General features: G+C 42.2%; 1 pseudogene; it reads left to right on the forward strand.

The window, feature by feature from the left end:
* The first annotated feature begins 20635 nt into the window (after positions 1-20635).
* On the forward strand, positions 20636-20745 carry LOC142872755 (uncharacterized; annotated as a pseudogene).
* The last annotated feature ends 275 nt before the right edge of the window (positions 20746-21020 follow it).

The following is a 21020-nucleotide window of genomic DNA, read 5'->3' on the forward strand; positions in this document are numbered from 1 at the left end:
CCTCACAGTCGTGATGGACACCAGGCATCACTGCTTCAGAGGGTCCCCCTGAACCTCCCTCCCAGGCTGTGGGGCAGGCCGAGCACCCCTTCCCTCTCCCCAAGGGCGGCTCCCACAGCGGGCAGCCGTTCCACTAGAATCCTCCTCCCTCAGCCCCCCTCCCTCCCGCTGACCCCTCTGCACATTGTGGTCGTGCTAAGACGTCCATGCCTCAAACCACAGGTTCTCCTGCATTTGCTCTGAAAATTCTGCGTGTGGGGGTGGGGGCAGGGGCTTTCCAACCTCACTGTCACATACATGTCTGTGTCTTCACATCATGGAGGGAGGACTGCATAGAGTCATATCTGCTGCTTTGTCACTAACTGTAGTGGGTCGAATGTGGCCCCTCGCCCCACCCCTCCCAGAGTAGAGACACGTCCAACCAGAGCCTGTGAATGTGACCTTAAATGCTAAAAGGGTCTTTGCAGGTACAACCCAGTCAAGGATTTTGAAATGAGATCGTCCTGGGTTTAGGGCAGATCCTAACCCAGGGACAGGAGGCCTTATAACAAGAGAGGGACACACGGAGACACAGACAGTAGAAGGCAATGTGACCACAAAAGCAGAGGGCACAGTGATGATGCCACAGCCCAGGGACACCTGGAGCCACCAGAAGCTGGGAGAGGCACGAAAGCATCTTCTCTTAGAGTCTCCAGGGGGAGGATGGCCCCGTCAACACCTCGATTTTGGACTTCTGGCCTTTGCGGGAGTGTGAAAGAATACATTTCTGTTGTTTTAAGCCAACGCAGCTGTAATGGCAGCCACAGGAAACTAGTACCTTCATAATATTATGAGCATTTTTTCCTAGTGGGCGAATACTATTCTGTAGCAGGAGGAAGCCAATCAATTCTTTATTGTAAAATATTTAATATTTCAATATTGAACTACAATAAATACTAAGAAACCAAATACACTTGAACACACATTTTGGGTATCTGATAATTTCCTTAGACATATTTCCTAGAGGTGGAATTACTGGGTCTAAGTATAGACCCTTAGCTTTGGCACTATACACACCTCTCTTGCATGAAGCCTGTTGCTCAAAGCCTGTAATTTCTGTAAATATTATTTTATACTTGTTGGTACAAGCCGTGTAATAACTATGATTCATTTATATAGCAGTGATTTCAAATGCTGTCCTTGTGAGCATGAAAAACAACCTTCTGAAAACCAAGCACGACCTAGCACTTAGGCCGTCTGGGTTACTCATTCAATATGTTTGAGTCACGATTAGCTCACATCCCTTAATTTTGGTGCCAGATGTGTATTAAAAATGTGCTTCTTTGTGGTTTTTCTTTTATTGGTCTGAGCTCTAAAAGCAAAGCCTGAAATATAGCAAATTATCCTTAAGCACCATGAACAAAAATAGTTTGGGTAAGCTCTCTCCTCATTCTTTAATACTTAATAAAATAAATGCAGTAGTTGCTGGCAGGAATGTTAGCCCAAGAAGTCTTTGAGTGTCTTCACTCTGAACAAGTGAGCATAGAGAAGTTACCGAAAACCATGTTCATCTAGCATCGAGGCTCTGATATTCGATTTATATTATGCTAACATGGAATTATTTTTTCCTTGGGAATGTTTGTGAGTGTCACTTACACTTGGTGACATATTCTGGGCAACAAGGATAGTGGGCTAAGTAAACCCTAAGATTTCAAAGATTTTATCTTCCTGCTAATGTTTAAATGGCCCATGTGAAGGCCATTTGCAAGTCCTTTTCGAAGCATTGAGATGAATGTGGCTAAATCATATCATCTGGACAAGTCTTCCTACGTGCTCTGCCCAAAGATGGTATCTTAAGTCAAGAATGTGCGAAGCAACAATCACAAAGGCCATAATTACACTGAACAGATGCAATTGTACCAGGAGCCTGCCTCATTTTTTTCAGCCAAATAAAACATTTGATTGCTATATAAACAGCTATCTTGATCCACAGGGTTATCATTAGAAACAATAAAAGAAATCACAGAATTATTACCCAACTAGCTTTGTGCTGAGGCACATATACGATTGCAAGTTTATAAGAGCTCCAGGACCGGTCATAACCTCATTAAAAATGTCTGTGTAATTTTGACATGGAGTCTGAAAATGACTTTAAAAATTTAGTCTAGAAAGAAGCTGATTAGTACAAACAAATAAGAAATTCATTATTACTTTGGCCAATAGCTATTGAATGGTAGTCCTTGATTCTAAGAGAGGAACACAAACACACATGTGCACATACATACACATGCATATGCACACACATGCACACATGTGCACAAACACACTGAAGAGTGTGAAACATGTGGAGCAGCTCTTCACTTTCCTCTTAGCACCTTTTTGCTTTGTCTCTTCTCTAGAAAGAGATAACAGTGCCATATATCATGAAGAAAGGCTTATCCTGGCAAAATTATCATAGGGAAGGATGACCTTTCACACACAATGTCCCTTTGGAAGTTTATGAAGAGCCAATAGACATTTGGTCCTTAAGCTGCACACAGGATCACTGGAGGACCTGGAGGATAGTTAGCTAAATCATTTGGAATTATTTTTCTTTACTATTATGCCTCTATTTTGGTTTAGTTAACTTTTTCTAAGTTTTAATTTATTTTTATTATTTTATAAAACTTGCTGACTCTTTAGAGTTCGATGAAACTTTAGAGACCTTCTGAAATAAAAGTAAGAAGTCTCTTCAACTTCCTCTTCCTTTCTCTTTCTCTCTCTCTCTCTCTCTCTTTCTCTCTCTCATTCTTCCTTTCAAAGTTTAGGCCAATGTGGTCTGAGCAAATGATGGGAACACCAGTTTCTTCCAGTAATTGGTGCAGAAATGGGCACATGAATCCATTGAGGCCAGGGATAAGCAAAAAAGTTTGCTGGAGGCTGAGAATCAAAGACATGGAGCCAGAGCTACCAGGTTCAATTAAGCCTCAAACCTATTCCACACCTACACTTCCAGGGCCGACACATTCTTTATTGTTCAAGTCATTTTGGCCTGCCTGTTACTACAGAAGTGTTGTAAGTGTGATATACTATCATGTTCAATATGTCTTATTTTATATAAGAAACCAGAGTCCACTAGGCCAAGGCTAAAGGACTTGCCCAAGATCATCAGCTATTTAGAGCAAGATCAGAAACCAGGACCAAATCTGATAACCAGTCCAGAGCGTCTCCTCTCTCACCATCCTTATTAGCTTGAGCAGATCTTCCATAAGCCTTACCAAACACGAAGTGCTTTGGTGGAGCAACAGGCTTCTCTGAAAGATCTTTAATGTTTAGATAAAATGCACAAAGTCAACAAAGCAGCGTTTGTTTGGGACACTGTATCTTCACAACCCAACTTGTTGAGGTCCTTCTTGGAGCTTGGTCAGGTACCAAGGTGCTTACCTGGCCAATAACAGCTTAGAGCTTTGATACTGACAGGCATGCTAATTAAGATTCCTGTTCTCCAATTGGGTCCTGATTTTGATTAGAATGCTTTTGTCCATTGCTGGGGTAATGCCCAGGCAGGGTCCCCGGTTCCTGAGGACATCTGACATGCATACCTATTCTAGATTGTACCTCATCGGGGAAATGAAGAGGCCATGGGAAATGTCATAGACGGCCCTCCCTCCCTCATGCCTGGGCCTTCTGGATTGTGTAGACCCACTCTCTTCTCTCTCTCTCTGTCCTCTTTGGGGCTTACATCATCCTTGCCTGGATTCCTTCCCCCACGAACACACCTGTTTTGTTGTTGGTGGTGTTGTTGCTGTTCTGAGCAGTATATCAAAGGCAAAGGGTACTAGGTCCACGAATCTGACAACCTGTTTTAACACCTGGAAATGAACTTGAGAAGAGTAACGTGGTGTCTCCAGGCTCTGCACGTGCATCTGAATATGAAGACAATAATATTATACTTGCCGAGCACATTTCCTGCCTGAACTGCTCTGCATCCTCAGCTTTGCCATGGGGATCCAGTTCGTCAGCATGTTTTGGGTGCCCACTCTGTAAAAACCACACTGCTAAGGAAGAAATGCAATGTAAATTGTGCAGCAATATCTAAATGTAAGGTCTTGTTACCCGTATTAAAACATTCATCTGGAAACTATATAAAACATTTTACTGCATCTTAAACTACTTGTCATCTTCCACATCCATACACTGACCAGCTCTTCCGTTACTCACATTAGAGATAAAAACAAAATGCTGTCTTCTCCATGCTTCTCCGCCACCTTCCTCCGCTGAGCAATAACCGTGTCGACCGGAAATATTATAAAGGTCGCGTGGTGAAGCACTTATTCCGCGGCTGTGCCTCGCTGGGGTTGAGAGTGCTGGCTAAATCTGTTAAGTGATGGATGTCCCTGCCACATCTCACTTCTCAGTTTTTATTTAATCGGCCTCACACGAATCAGGAATAACACACAGCTTTACTCGCTGTGAAAACATTTCGGTCAAAACAGATTAAGCTTGTTTAAGGCAGAATGTGATGGCATGCTAGTTAAGAGCATCCTTGGTATGCTCTATGGGTTGAATTCTCCACCCACTGCCCCCAAGAACACATATAAGGTTCTAACCCCCAGTACTTCAGGACGTGCTTTTGTTTGGATATGGGGTCATTGCAGACGTGATCAGTTAAACTGAGTTGAGGTCATACCGGGCTGGGGTGGGCGCCTAATCCAAGATGACTGGTGTCCTCATACAAAGACGGCCTGTGAAGACAGAGACACGCAGGGATAAACCACGTGACAGCAGAGGCAGAGAGTGGAGTAACACAGCTGTAAGCCGAGGGAGGTCAAGGCTTGAAGCAACCTCCAGAAGGAAAGAAGAAGAGAGGAAGGATTCTCCTCTACGGGTTTCAGAGGTGGGACCCATGGCCCTGCTGACACATTGATTCAGACTTTCAGCCTCCAAAACTGTGAGATGATGAATTTCTGTTGTTTTAAGCCACTTAGTTTGCATTACAATTGTCACTCGATATCCATGGGGCATTGGTTCCAGGACACCAAAATCCACAAATGTTGAAGTTCCTTATATAAAATGGTGTAATAGCTGCGTATAACCTATGCACATATATCTATAAACTTTAAATCATCTCTAGATTATTTATAACATCTAATGCAACATAAATTCTCTGTAAATAGTTGTTATATGGTATTGCTTAGGGAAGAATGACAAGAAAGAAATAGTCTGTGGATGTTCGGTAAGGATACAACTATACTTTTGGGTTATTTTTTCCAAATATTTTCAATACATGGTTGGTTGGTTTCCAATCCATGAATGTGAAAACATGGATGAGAAGGGGAGAGGGCAGTTTGTTATAGACACCCTAGGAAACTAATTCAGTGTATAAGGAGTTTGGGGAGGTGTGGTTTTCCAAGTGGTGCTGTATTAGCTATCTACTGCTGGGTAACAAATTGCCACAAACTTAGCGGCTTCAAACAACACATTTACTATTTCTCAGTTCCTGTGGGTCAGAAACCTGAGCATAGTTTAGCTGAATCTTCTGCTTCAAAGTCTCACACAGGATGCAATCAAAGTGTTGGTGTCTCTTCTGAAGGTTGACTGGGGAAGGATCTGTCATAAGCTGATGCTCATGCCTGGTCCCAGCTGTAGTCAGCATGCAGGCCCTTGGGTAGGCTCCTGAGACCAGCAGCTCAGGCTCATCTGCCCTCAGGTGCCATGGGAAGAGATGCTCATCTTGGTCCAATAAGTTAAAGTCTTCAGGGACAAAAGAGCAGAGTAAACCAATGCCTACATTACATATTCGGTTATATTTTTTGGAGTTCATATATTTTTGGAAATGTGATGCTTTTGACTATGTCAATAAAGGATAGATTAAAGATTGGAGACATTAAGCTTTCTTATCATTTCCTTTTGTGATATTTTAAGGAAATCTGTGGTGGGACCTCCCTCTGTCCTCCCAAATGTTGAGATTGTAGGTGGAAGAAAAACAACAGCAGCACAGCTGACATGTGGCACAAAGGTACGTGCCCAAGACTGTGCTGTGTATAGTACTTGTATTTACATACTCAATTGCTTTTCTGGAAGAAGTCCATTAATACACATGCATACAGTTTCAAATATATATTGAGCATCTACTATGAGCCAGGTGCTGTGGTTGGCACTGGCGTTATGGTAGATAACAAGACAAGTTTTTGGTTAAAGTTTCAAGGGTACAGATAATCAGATTTCCTGTCCTCAGAGTTCTGAATAGTCTGTGTTAGAAACACAAGCATCAACTATGAATTAAAACTCCTGCCTTGCAACTGGTGGACTACAAACTGTAGTTTGATCCTGAGAACAAAACTGTCTTCCTGCCTGTCCACCGAACAATAGTGGAGACTCTGGTGAATGTTTCTGCCCACGGCAACAGCAGAGCGGATTGGTGAAGGTTTCCGAGGAGCAAGTAGGAATCATGACGTGCACAGAAAACAAAAACAAAAACAAAAAACAACTGGGAGTCAAGCATAACTGTTTGCTTAGCCTAAGGGAAAAGAATAACAATTGAACTAACTAACTAACTCATTCACAGAGAAAATGCATCAATCCTGGTTTTACCCCTGGTTTTAAGGACAGCCTTCCTTTTCTCATTCCGTCTATACTTTCCCTCTTCAATCAATAACAGAAAATATTCCAAACTTTGAAAATGTGGACATGAACATGTAGAGCAGCAACATGACCTTCTGCAAACCCAGTTTGGGACCGAGGGACTGACAGAGGTGCACGTAAGCATGCCGTGTTTGTAGAAATGGGTCTGTGAGCAGGACAAGGTGTGTTCAACGACTGCACTAGGCCACCTCTGCAACCGCCGATCTCTGTTGACCGGGGAAATCGGAAACCTAAAACGAAAACAAAACAAAAACCTCACACGCTGTGTCATGAGTAACTTCACTGGGCACCAGGAGGAATTGCTTCTAGCCTGGGAGAAAGCCCTGCTCCATAGACCCAGAAGCCTCTGGTGTGAAGTGTGTCCGGGAGCTTAACTCATTCATAAATGAGTGTGAGTGAAGAAGGAACCGACACACAACCTGTACAAAAGCAATATGTGAAAAATGAGAAAAGAAACAGGAATATAGCAAGCCTCATAGGAAAACGTTGCCATAGTTCAGGTAAACATTGTTATAATCCAACCTATTGCCAAGACTTTAAAAAAAATTTTAATGAAGAAATGGAGAACTTGATTTTTGAAAAATGAGTTCTGTATAAAAAAAACAGAGCTCAAAGATAAAAGCTCAGGAAGGACTTGGTAAAATAAGAGAATGGGATATGCATGGCTGGGAGAGGTCTTGAAGGGGTGGATGAGGAGGAGAACAATTACAGAGGAGAGTGCCACATGGGGAGCAGCGTGGAAGGGAAACGCTGGCGCTGAAGTCCACGGAAGGTAGTGGGTGATGGGACAGAGAAAGACAGGAAGTACGAAATCGATATGGGCCAAGAGTTGTAAAAGGATTATAGAGAAAAGTGAGAAATAAGCAAGACATACATTGCAGTTCACACTGACACATAATTGATGTCTCCAAAGAAGATTACAAAATAACGGATCAACAAAAAATATTTAAAGATGGTTGGGGAGTGGATTGGGGAGATATCCATCAAAGGATGCAAAATTCCAGTTAGGTCTGAGGAATAAATTCAAGACATCTATTGTACAACATGGTAACTATAGTTAACAACTTATTATATTCTTGAAAAGTGCCAAAAGAGTGTATGTAAAGTGTTCTCAGCACAAAAACGACAACCATGTGAACTAATACATACGTTAATTAGCTAGAGTTAGTCATTCCACAATGTATGCACAGGAAATACATATAATTTTATCTGTCATTAAAAACAAATAAATCTAACATTCCTACCAAAATTTAAAAATAAAAAGTAAAGATGTAATTCAAGTTCAAGTCCCCCAAATAAAGGAAGACTCGGCTCCTCGCTTTGAAGGACCACAGCAGTATGACCTAGGGGAAAATATTTACACAGAACCATCGATGTGGAGACGCATCTGAGTGAAGTTACCGAACTTCAGAGAGAAAGATAGAATTCTTTGGACAACTAGATGAAGACATCAAATTACCTCGTAGGGGGAAATGCCAGTCTGGCTCAGAGCGCTTTGCAGCCTCAGTCAACACGTGAAGTCAGTAGAGCAAGATCTAAAACGTCTAAAAAGTCCTAGAGAAAAAAAACGTGCACGCAAGAATTTCATAGCGTCCTGTAGCATGCAGCAGGAATAAGACAGCAGAAAAGCGTCTCCGAATCTGCAAACGCTTACAGAGCATAGTCTCCAGGAACCACTTTTGAAGCAACTACTAGAGGACGACATTCAGCCAGTTTTTCGACGGAAAAAAGTACAGCAAGGAGACCACCTGTGAGCACTGAGTCTGTTAGGGTGTAGGGTTAAGACCAAAGCACTCTGGTTCCAGGAGTGCAGATTATATAGCTAGTGAAAATCAAGAGACAAGGGAACTGTGTACCTGGAGAAGACCAAAGGTGTGTGTGGGGTTATTTTTTCTTATACAGCATTTGCCATTTTTTGAACTTTGTCCCACATACATTTATTATCTATTCAAAAAATAAATAATGTATTTTTATATAGTTTATAGTTCTATTTAAACAGATTAGAATAACAGCAGGGGTACTCAGGAGTCTATACCATATCTACATGAATGGTCCAGCACTGAAGTTAGATTCCCGTAGGTTTTTATAATCACAGATATCAATTACCAGTTGCCAAAAAACTAAATAATGTATTTTAAAACAACATGAAAAAGATGGGCCAACATTTTAAGCTGTACCGCCTGCCCGCTGGAACCCAAAAGGGGAAGTAGGGTTTTGTGTTATCTTGGCCACGCCCCATGGGATGGGGAGAAGCCATCCTCTCCCCACCCCGGGAAAAGCGATAAGAGGGGAGTCAGATGACAGGCAGTATGCCGTGCTAGGGTTACTGAGTAGATCTGGCATTTTCCTGCAGCAAAGATTCGAATGGCCCTTCCACAAGGACACTTTGTTATGTTGGTGTGCATGTTGCAAAGGAGGAGGTTCTTGGGGTGACTTTCTATATCCAACGACTTCCACTGTTAGTCTGTGGCTTTTTATCCCTAGGAGCCCCCAGCGTTCCCCTGCCTGGACTCCTGTATCATTCTCATAATGGCTCTGCCCCAGCCCTGGTCCCAGAGTGGTCCAGACAGCGGCTGAGCCTCAGCAGCCGGCCCACGGTGACACAGTCCTGGGTGGCCTCTCCATCCTCAGAGCCCCCTGTGTCCCATGTTGCAGCCTCATCAGTCTCTGTGAGCCTCAGGTCCCTGGCCTGGGCTCTGCTCTGCTTTATTTTGCACTGTCTGGCTCCTCCCAACCCCTCCCCAAGAAAACGTGGCCTTTTCCTTGAATCCCAGCCCAGCGGCCAAGATCCTGCAACACCTGAGAAAGCTCTGCCGGATGATGACAGACTGTCTGATCCTCACCCCTCCGCTGGCTCACAGCCTCCTCACGGGGACCCTTCCACCTCCTTTTGCAATGACCGGCGCTATTTTTACCTTAGGTTTGTTACTGGTGATAGTGTTTGGCCAAGGTCAAGCTGACTTGACCACCTGAAGCTCCACTGGGAAGCAAGTTAACTTCTGCACAGACTTTCATGTGAGTGGCAGGTTTCTCGCCAAGCTCTAGCATCCTTGCCCCTCTTTTGGGACGACGAATCACCAATTCTTTTGCCTGATTATGTAAACGAATTATCCATAAGAGGGCATCTCAAATTTGAATGTGCCTATGAATTATCTGGGATTCTTATTAAAATGGAAATTCCAGTTCATTAGACATGAGGCTGAACCTGAGAGTCTACACGTCTAACAAGCTCCCAAATGATATTAGGCACCATTGGAATATTGACTACACTTTGAGTAGCATCAGGAATCTACACCATATCACTTTAATTGGAGAGAGCAAGACTTTTAAAAAAAATTTTTTTAATTGACAAATAATAATTGTATATATTTATGGGATACAATGTGATGTTTTGATACATGTTTATAATGTAGAATGATTAAATCAGGCTAATTAGCAAATCCATTACTGCACGTACTATTTTTTGGTGATGAAGACATTTAAAATCTACTCTTTCAGCAATTTTGAAATATACAATGCGTATTATTTATTATTGTCACCATTCTGTTCAAGAGATCACTAAAGCTTATTCCTTGTCTAACTGAAACTTTGCACCCTTTTTCAGATATCTCCCCTTTCCTCATCCACCCCTCACCCCCAGCCTTTGGTAACCACCACCTGCTCTCCACTTCTGTGAGTTCAACTTTTTTAGATTCCACGTATGAGTGAGACTGCGCAGTATTTGTCTTTCTGTGCCTGGCTTATTTCACTTGGCACAATGTCCTCTAGGTTCATCCATGTCACTGAAAGAGCAAGACTTAAATAAATCACTTTAAATAGAACAAAACAACGGACCCTACTCGTTAGTATTTAATATGCTGATTCTTATTGCTCCAGAGAGCCTTTGTCCCTCCCTTGGGCTAGAGGATGAGTCTACAGTTGAAATCTCTGGTGACTCTGAGTCCTGTGCACACAAACCCAATGGCAAGTCACCACACAACCTGGTTACAAATTACTGACACACTACACTTAACCCAGCATGAGAGAATATGATCTTTAGTCCACGTTCCTTTCGTGAAGTCACATCCAGGGCTGGTGGTATAGGGCCCATGATACGTTTAGGGGCCCAGGGAAATATTTTAACTTCTTTTAAAGTCATGAGACAAAGAACTTTTAGGATTGAAGAAAATGTTTTAATGTTTAATCCTGCCTGACTTATATTTGCCTTTATCCCAGTGGAATTGTAAAATATAATTTTTAATATTTTTAATGGAGATAGGGGCTCATGAAGGCAAGCATGCACAGGGCCCATGAGGGCCTGGTGGAAACATCCTAATGACCATGAATTAGTGGATGGCACCACAGAAAATAAAACAATACTTTTTCTGGATTTTTGTTTTAATTAAAGAGTAGATTTCACATAACCTGCAAAGCATTGCTCTTAGCCCTGTGACACGTGTCAGGCTGGCAGGACAGACTGGGGACCAGCCAGCCTGGGGGTCAGCATGCTGCTGCTGATCAGATGATCAGGGGCAGAAACAGCACAACCTGAGCCTCACGTCTGTCCCCTGGAACAATTTAACAACGAACAATTATGCTGCTCGTAAGCACCCCTTGATGCTCAGGCCACACGCCTGCCAGGGACATCAGAACCTGTGGGCCAGGGAGCAAGGTGTGAAAACCCTTGAGATGATTCCCATGAACAGCCAAGGTTGAGAATCCACGATTTGTTTCACTCTAGGGGGTGACTATGGTGGGACAGTATTTCACAGGGTGCATTCGTGGAACACTAGTCCTTTACGATTGTAACAATGCCAGGGTTTATTAGATCTTCCTTAGAAAAAAACAATTCTGTAGTCAAATATCTTTGGGAAACATTAGGTTAAAAAAAAAAAAAAAAGCCAAGCAGTTGTCTTTACTGTAGGGCTCCTAGGAGAGTTGATAAACTAATATAAACTGAAATTTCCTAAGAGAGAGAGAAGGTATATGGCACTTCATAAGTTTATTGCCCTCCACCCTTTAGTTGAGAAGATTCCTGGGGATGCTGAGGGAAGTGCTGACCTAGAGTTATGTCTTACAAAGTAGAATGTGAACCCACTACAGTTGCCTGCTCTGGCTCTCGGAATGAGGGGAGATGTGCTCCTGGCGTTGCAACTTGGAATTCAGGATGCATTTTCCGTAAAACAATGTAGCGAGATGCAGTTGAAATAGTATGATTAGAGCTGTAATTTGGGTGTATGTGGGTTAAATAAGCCTTTGTGGACTAGTCTGGAAACTAGGCCGCCAGTAATCATGTTCACACTGAGGGAGAACCCACTTTAGGGTTGCAACCAGCTTGCATGCAGAATTCAACCTGGGCTTAATTAGGGAGCCAACTGGGCTGGAATTCTTAATGCAAAGCTTTTTCTCAAGCTTAAAATATGCACCCGCTTTCTGAATGACTGAACCTAACATGAATGGTTCTTACTCGTTGCCAGCTTATGTGCCTTACAATTCTGAGACATGTTCTTTCATGTCGGATTTTTCTTAAGAATTAAAAATAAAAAAGATCCTTAATAAATGTCTTACAATTATAACCAACTTTAATTACTTGTTGCTATGGGAGTTTTGCTTGGTTACAAACTCTTCGACTGCTGCTCCTCATTCAGCTCAAGTTCCAGCAGCTAAAGGGATATGTTGACTCTAATGAGAGACAATGCATAATTTTTTAAATAGTTTTAGTCTTTGCTCCAGCACTGGCTATCTAAGGAATGCCAAGAAAACAGAACAGGAGAGAGTGATATTTTATAAGAGCTCCAATACAGATCTTCAAGAAGAAAGATTTGGAATGTTTTCCTTTTTCAGGATGGAAAGTTTGCCATAACAGCTTGAGAATAGGAGAAAAAAAAAAAAACATTTGTCAAAAGACTCATTTTAAAGCTATTAGCAGTCTCCTCACCAGAAGTTTTATGCTAACCAGTTTTCCTGGGGAAAAAATAAAGTTTGGTATTTATCAAAACGATTTTCATAATTTCATTCTGCACTTAGTGGAAGAAAATAAAAATCAATGCCAGACCAGGCCAGATGAATTTAACAAAATCTTTTGTAAAAAACAGAAGAAATTATATTAAATGAGAGTAATACCAAACTGCAACAGGGCCTTGTTTCAAACACATCTCCACACTACACGTGAAAGCCAAGCATTTGCCCTTGTAAGTTTCTCAGATGCTGTTCTCCCTGCCATTTAAGAATAGGCCTCTAAGGCCGGGGAGGTGGCTCCTGCCTGTAATCCTAGCACTCTGGGAGGCCGAGGCGGGAGGATTGCTTGAGGTCAGGAGTTCGAGATGAGCCCGAACAAGAGCGAGACCCCGTCTCTATTATAAATAGAAAGAAAATTAGCCAAACAACTAAAAATAGAAAAAATTAGCCAGGCACGGTGGCGCGTGCCTGTAGTCCCAGCTACTTGGGAGGCTGAGGCAGGAGGATCGCTTGAGCCCAGGAGTTTGAGGTTGCCGTGAGCTAGGCTGATGCCAGGGCACTCTAAGCCCAGGCAACAGAGTGAGACTCTGTCTCAAAAAAATAAATAAATAAAATAAAAAATAAAGAAAGAAAGAACAGACCTTTCAGACAAAGGTTGAAGGTGAAGTGGTTGAAGGAAGAGGTGAAGTGGCAACATTTTTGAAACTTACTTTGAACCGGTGGCTTTGCAGTACGTTGGCCTCACTAGGCAGAGCTACGCTCCCGGAATTGCCTCTTCCGAGTGTCCCTTGTCGGGTGGGCCACAAAAGACCTCCTCGGGAGATTCCGAGGGCGGGAGGTATGCTGCGGCCGTCCCGCGGCTCTCCCGCAGGATCACCGGGTAGCTGGCCGGCCTCTCCCGTGTTGGCGGGAGCAGGCAGCCAGCCGCAGCCACCGTCTTCCAGCCCGGCCAGCTCCTGGCCAGGGGTGCGGGTTCGATTCCATGAGGCAAGGCCCTGACTTCAGTAGGGCACCACTTCATCAAGGTTGCGGGCAACGAGAATGACGGAGTCTGTTCATTGCAGACCCCCCCTGCTCTCTGAAGACCACCGCCCTCCTGAGGGTCAGCCTGTACCAGTGGGGTCCCGCCTGCCCTCGCTCTCCTCCACTGTACACTGATTTTTCCCTTCTTGACTCCTGCCCCGTGGACTTCAATCTCCAGCAGCAAACACGAAGGCAGTGGCCTTACAGACACGCAGTGGTTCTGCTTTTCTGATTGCACCCTACCTGATCCAGATGCCCACCTGTCTATGCAAATATGTGCATATGTACATATTCTTATATGTCTGCACACATTTGTATAAGATAAACATATGTTTACATACAAATGCAAATATAAACATACGTAAATATATGTGATATTAAAAGAAATAAATGCAATAAATGGTTAACAATTATTAAAACTAGATCGTTAGCATATAACTGTTTATTTTACTATGCTTTCAATGTTTTTGCACATTTCAACATTTCCATATAAATAATTTGAGAAAAGAAAGAACAGATCTTAATAATGAATAAAGCCTCCAGATTCTCAGTCCAAAGAGCTATGGAGTAATGTCTCAGCAAAAGATATTTTTTTTAAAAAAAAAGGTGAAATTAAGTAATATATCATTCAATAAATATTAACATTCTCCCCAGACAGTGCCAGGCTCTGTCCTAGGTGCTGGGCAGCCCACGGGGAGCAAGAGCACAGAGTCCCTGCCTTCCTGGCGTGCACACTCTAGTGCTCCCCTGAACACCCACAACTCTTTGGAAGTCTTACATCCGGGGCCCTCATGGGCACTGCTCGTGTCAGCCAATAAGGATGCAAATGGCAGTCACCAACCGCGGTTGCCCTGCTCTCTGAGGATGACCATTCACTGGTCCTCCGTGTTTGTTTCCAGTGGGGCCCTGTCACATGGGCGGCCTGATCAACACGTAAGATGCCAGGGATCAAGCATGTGCAGTTGTACATGGATAGTAAAACTGACCCAAGCAGAGGAATTTTGGTGCTCTGGGGTCCCTTGCGTTTGGGGACCAGGCTGTGAGTTGCATGTCTGGGCAGTGCTGGGGGGGTGTGGAGGGGGCGGTGGTGGAGGTGTGATGCTGGGTCGAGGCACCTGGACGTGCAGGTAGGGGATGGCGCGGAGAGGCGCTGGAGACAGGCGCGGGCGGCGCAGCTGAGACCCGCTTCTGCAGCGGGCTCCGCGTTCCCACTGTAACCCACGCCTTTCTGATTGGAGGTTGTAAATGTCTTAGCTGACAGCATTTTGGGGTTGTGCTTTTGCTTTTTGGCACACTCAATATAGGAAAAGCAAGCTTTTCTAGTTTTGGAAGGGAAAGAATAAGTGAAAGACTACAGTCTTGGTATGATTAAAACCATTCCATTTCCACGAGCTCCAAACCAGGGAAAAGTTGTCAGCCGTATTTCCATGACCTGCGACTCATCACCGACTCATCACCGGCTCCGCCCTGTCTAGGGATGGCCCCAGCCTGTAGCCGGCTGACCTCTGGGCTGCCTGGCTGACTCCTGCTGGTCTTCTCAGAACAGAACCTTGAAGGACGTGTAAACAATAATGTATATATGTGATGAGGCACATATACTGATTAGCATATTCTTCACGTTGCTGTTAAAATCCCTTCCCAACTATATGGCTTCTCCTTCCTGCTGGTAGCACCGTCTCAGGCCAGGCCACTGTTCTATCAAAATCAATTTTAATTTGTTGTAGAAATGTTTTTATGTTTTAGTTTGTTGTAGGAATGTTTTCAGTATACGTTGATTCCAGTTCTTTCTTTCTTTTTTTTTTTTTTTTGAGACAAAGTCTCACTCTGTTGCCCAGGCTAGAGTGCCATGGCATCAGCCTAGCTCACAGCAACCTCAAACTCCTGGGCTCAAGCGATCCTCCTGCCTCAGCCTCCCTAGTAGCTAGAACCACAGGCATGTGCCACCATGCCTGGCTAATTTTTTCTATGTATTTTTAGTTGGCCAATTAATTTATTTCTATTTTTAGTAGAGACAGGGTCTCGCTCTTGCTCAGGCTGGTTTTGAACTCCTGAGCTCTAACAATCCTCCTGCCTCAGCCTCCCAGAGTGTTAGGATTACAGGCGTGAGTCAGTGTATCTGGTTATTTCTTTATTTCTGGGGGGAAAAAGCAAGAGCAACATTGCCTTAAGATGCCTATAGAAAATGTCAACGATTAAATTAGCTATGGGGCTTTCATTGCACTAAAAAGTATATTATTATACAGCACTTTATAATTTTAAATGATGGTAACCCCACCCATGACATTTCAGCTCTGACAGCTCTGTAATTGCCAGCCTCAGAGATCAGCCACCTGTGATCCTCATCTTCTAGCACTTACGCCCTTGCCAAGCGCCCTCCACGCTGAATCAGAGTCGGCCCTGTGCCCCATATAATAGGACAGGAGTGTCAGTGTGTGACTTCTGAGGCTAAGTGTTTTAATGTCCACCTTTGTTTCCTGTTCAAATTTTCTGTATTGTTACTGATTTTTTTCTATTTGCTCTATATTTTACTGAGAGAGGAGGATTGAAATCTCAGACTTTAATTGTGGATTTGCCAATTTCTTTTTATTTCGGCCTATTTTTGTTTGTGTATTTTGAGGCTCTGTTATTAGATATATGCACATGTAGATTGTTATTTTTGATGAATTAACTCATTAATCATTATAAAATGCTTCTTCTTTAGTCATTTTAATATTGCTTGTTCTAAAATTCTTTGATATTCATATAACCACTCCAGCTTTCTTTGATCAGTGTTTGTATGATATGTATAATATGTATATATTTCCATCATTCTACTTTTAACCTACCTGTGTGCCTTTAAAATGAGTTTCTTGTCAACAACATAGTGTTGGGTGTTATTGTTTTAGCTACTCATAAAAGCTCCACCTTTTAAATGGCAGGTATGTACGTTGGGGTTCAGAGAGGCAGGACTGGTAGGAAATATATCAGATTTAGTAAGGAATTGGCTTATGTGTTCATGGGAAATGACTAGGCAAGTCATAGGGTAGGTCACCAGGGAAGTCAAAGATCAAGCTGGAAGTGCCAGGCCTGGCAGATGCTGCTGTCCACAGGGAAGGCTGCTTGTTCACCAAGGAGGTCGTCTCCCCCTAAGGCCTTTCATCTGATCAAACAAGCCCACCCAGTTTGTCTAGAATAACCTCATTTACTTAAAGTCATCTGATTACAGACTTTAATCACATCTACAAAATACCTCCATAGCAACATTTAGATGAATGTTCAATGAAGATATTGGGAACTCAAGATGGTGAGAACACAAACCACGTCCAGTCCTGTGTGAGCTCAGAGTCTGCTTTGTGGTATTCTTTTCCTGGACTTAGGTGGTTGCTTCTCGTATATTCTTAGATCAGTGCTCAAAGATTTGCAGGCTCTTCCTTGGCAATCTCCGGAACTCTCACTCTCTCTTTATAGCTCTTTCCTTTCCAGTATTTTGCCCTTAAATTCTTGTGAGGGTGGCCTTCCCAAGCTTTAATTTTCTTTTCCTCAACTCAGGGATACCACTGGCTCTGTTTGGATTTCCCTCTCTACACTGTAGCTTGGAGACTGCTTCCAGACACCAAGCTAGGGCAATCTTAGAGAATACTGTTCACCTTCTCTAAGGGATCCCACGTTTTGAATTGTCCACTTTCTAGAAAACATTATTTTCACCATTCTCTAGTTGTTTAAGATAGGAGTGTCACTGTTACTCCATCTTGGCCAGAGCAGAAATGTCCAGTTACTTGTTTTGGATAGAATAGAATATTGGCATAAATTAACCTTTTAATATTTGCAATTTCATATCATAGAAAGAAGAAAAGAGACCCAATCAATTATAACCACAGGAGCAACCTTGGTGTTATATCTTACATTTCTAACTTTGACACACAGTAATTGAAGCGTAAAATTCTCAGGGGATAATTAAGTTAATAAACCTTCACCTTTTCATGGTTTTAGCAGCCAGGTTTTGTATAGCAGCAGCGAGTCCTTCGGGCTCCATCAATTTGGTTACAACTTCTGCTTGATAGGAATCTGTGTCAGGCCACTGAGCTGCGAGTCTCTTTTCCCCCTTGAGGTACATGAGCATATTTTTAGGCAAATGAGAATTGAAAATGTGCCCCCCCCTTCAGTGCTTGGCTAGGTCAATCCAAAATCTGGCAGTGCTGTCAACCCCGTAACTTCCTTTTGAAATGTCTAACAAACAGCCAAGATGACTTAGATCGGTAGCAACGGAAAAGTAATTTGAGAGCTTTAGATATGTTGGATTTCTGAAATTGGGTTCTGCAATAAATCTGAAAAATTCTCACACTTACTTGATTTTTTAATATTGCATACAATGGCTCCCTTCATTTAAATACAGTTCTCATTTTTCTTTTTCATTTTTCTGTAACAGTTACCTTAAAAATTAAAACGTTGTTTTATGGCGTCCAAACCTTGGTTCTATGCACTGATTTCACGCCTTCTCTCAATACACTAACCACATTACCACAGTCGTCAGCCCTGCAAACCCCTTCCCTATGAATATTTTAACTCTTCTGTAGGGAAGCCTCCTTTTATTAATACTTCAAAATCCTTCAGAAACTAATTTTAGCATAAACACTTTACTCCTTCCAAGTTACTTTGAAACTTTCATAATTCCTCTCAAATCATAAACACAGTGTTTTTGTCCTTTTGAAAAGAAGAAAAATAGCTCTCACTTTGCTTTGAAGCGTATTTTTAGAAGTCTGTAACACTCGGCATTTGGTAAGGATACCATAATTTAAATTTAGGCCAATATCTATAAACTCCTATCATTGAAGAACTGAAGAATTGCTTAATAAGTTTGTTTCATAAATTTCCAATATGTCAAATATATAAAAATCTACTCAATACCTACTGTGATGACAAACAACTCAATATGTTTGGGAATGTTAGGCATCTTTCTGTATGGTACATCTTTACCTTGCTTCGTTGGTATATTTAAATTGTCAATCTTTTTTTTTGGTAAGTGCATAAATCATGTCTTGTAAAAATTGACAACTTGGGAGAGATTGCTATTTTCCTGTGCAATATCCATTTTCGTGTCTTTCTTTAGAGAATCAGAGAAATAATGCTGATGTTAGCCACTTGGAATGAAGACTACATATCCCAGCTCCCTTTGCAGGTGGACATGGCTCTGTGGTTACATCCCTGTCTATATAGCAGAAGCAACGCATGGGACTGCCAAGAAGCTTGGAGTCAACTGACTGCACAAGGAGCTGTGCCCTAATATTTCCTCCTCCTTCTGCCTCATAACTTGGAATTCAGACTGATGGACCCCCACTTGGCCGGCTCAGACTATGCAGCCTGCGTTTGCAGGGTGGAGAGAGAGAAGGAGGCTGGGTCGTTGCTGACCATGCAGCTGCTACACCAGCTTGCTCTGACCTCTGGCCTTCTCTTAAGGGAGAGAGAGAACACCTTCTCTTTTGTTTTAGCCTTGTATTTTACATTTTCTATTATATGCAGCAAAAACTAATCTTAACTAATACAACAATAGTGGCAGGATTTTGGTAACAATTCAAGTCCTCAAAGATGTCAAATTATATGCATGAAACTATATAGATATAGGTGATATGTATAATATATATGTATACATATACATGATTATACACATATAGTGATTGGCACAAATTTCAGGAAGTTTTCGTTTGCAAGGCCTGGCCTCCTTTGGCTAGTGCTATCACAGGCCATGCCACCATTTTATCAAAATCAATTTTGATTTTTTTTGTAGAAATATTTTTATAACTAGCAAGATGCTTTTATACCTGTTTATTTCAGTTCCCTCTTTATTAATGAAAAAAAAATAACAACATTGCTTTTTTTTTTTTTTTTTTTTTATTTTGGCATATTATGGGGGTACAGATTTTAAGGTTTCAATAAATGCCCATTTCCCCCCCTCCCCCCAAAAGTCTGAGTCTCCATCATGACCATCCCCCAGATGGTGCACATCTCACTCATTATGTATGTATATACCCGCCCCCCTCCCCCCTCCCACCTCCCCAATACCCTATTACTGTAGCACCTGTGTGTCCACTTAGATGCTGCTTTTATCAAAATGTCCCTAACTACTAGATTGGCTACTATTCTTCTATTGCACTAAAAGATGTATTATTATATGTTATCTTAAAATCTTAGATAATGATGATCTCACCCATGGCATGACATTTTAGTCCTCTTATTCTGTAATAACCAGCCTCCAAGATGGCACTTAACGATTCTCATCTCCTGTGTTTATAACCTTTTATAGCCCTGTCCACACTGAATCCCCGCTGGCCTTTTGTGCCCCACAGAATATGGCAGAAGGGACAATGTATGACATCTGAAGCGAGGCCGTAACAGGTATTTCGGCTTCCACCTTAGTCTCTTGCATAGCTCCAGGGTGAGGTCCACATGGAGAGGAAATAGCTTTCCAGAACCCACCTGCCCGGCATGAGGATGACACCTTGGACGTGGTTTCTCCAGCCCCAGCCAAGCCCTCAGACGACAGCAGCCCCAACAGACACCCGACTCCACTCATGGGAAGCTCGGAGCCAGAACCACCTCACTGAGCTGCTCTTGGATTTCTGAATCCATGAGAAGAAAAAATGGCTATACTTGTTCTAAGCCACTGTGTTTTATAGTGATTTGTTATGTAGCGATAATAAATAATGAATATGATAATGATTTATTTTAGAATTTTGAGTATTCTTATAGAAATTGAATGGAGCTCATCATTAGAGCTCTGTCTTCTCCTCTATCCTTTGGTCAATTTCTAATAAGTCACAATTTTTTTTTTTCCCTTTCTTTTCCCAGGAAAACAAAAACTCAGTAATAGCAATCACAGGTTTCCAAGAAGTAGATATTTTTATTTCTAAGTTTTTCTATTTTATTTCTAAGTTTTTCTAAGTTATTCTAAGTTCAGGTAATTTTATTCTATTTCTTTCAACTTGTTTTGAGTAAGTAGATAATTTATTAGCTATAGTTTTGTTTTAAAAAATCGGCATTTCCTTTCAAATTTACTGCAAATTTCTAGAGTTGTTTCCCCAGATAGAAACTTCTTATTATCTATGGCCATACCACCCTGAACATGCCCAATCTCATCTGATCTTGGAAGCTAAGCAGGGTTGGGCCTGGTTAGTACTTGGATGGGAGAAACTCCTTGTGTCATAAATAGATCTTTTTACACAACTGATTTGTGTATTGGCATAACAGTTGGCATGACTAAAATGTTAAAATGGTGCATTCTTGGTAACTATATTTAAACTACTGAGACTCTGAAATTCAAGGTGACATATTACCATTGGCCTAGAATTGATTTTTATATTCTGAAAGAAGATTTCATTTTTGCCCATGGCCAAATACCCCGTCTCCATGGGTCCTGATGTCTAGGTTTGGGGTCAGTGCTCTGGGTTTCGCCCTCATAGACTCATGTCTACAATAGCAGAGTC

This window comes from Microcebus murinus, chromosome 8 (assembly GCF_040939455.1).
Source record: "Microcebus murinus isolate Inina chromosome 8, M.murinus_Inina_mat1.0, whole genome shotgun sequence".
In the NCBI taxonomy this organism is placed as follows: Eukaryota; Metazoa; Chordata; class Mammalia; order Primates; family Cheirogaleidae; genus Microcebus; species Microcebus murinus.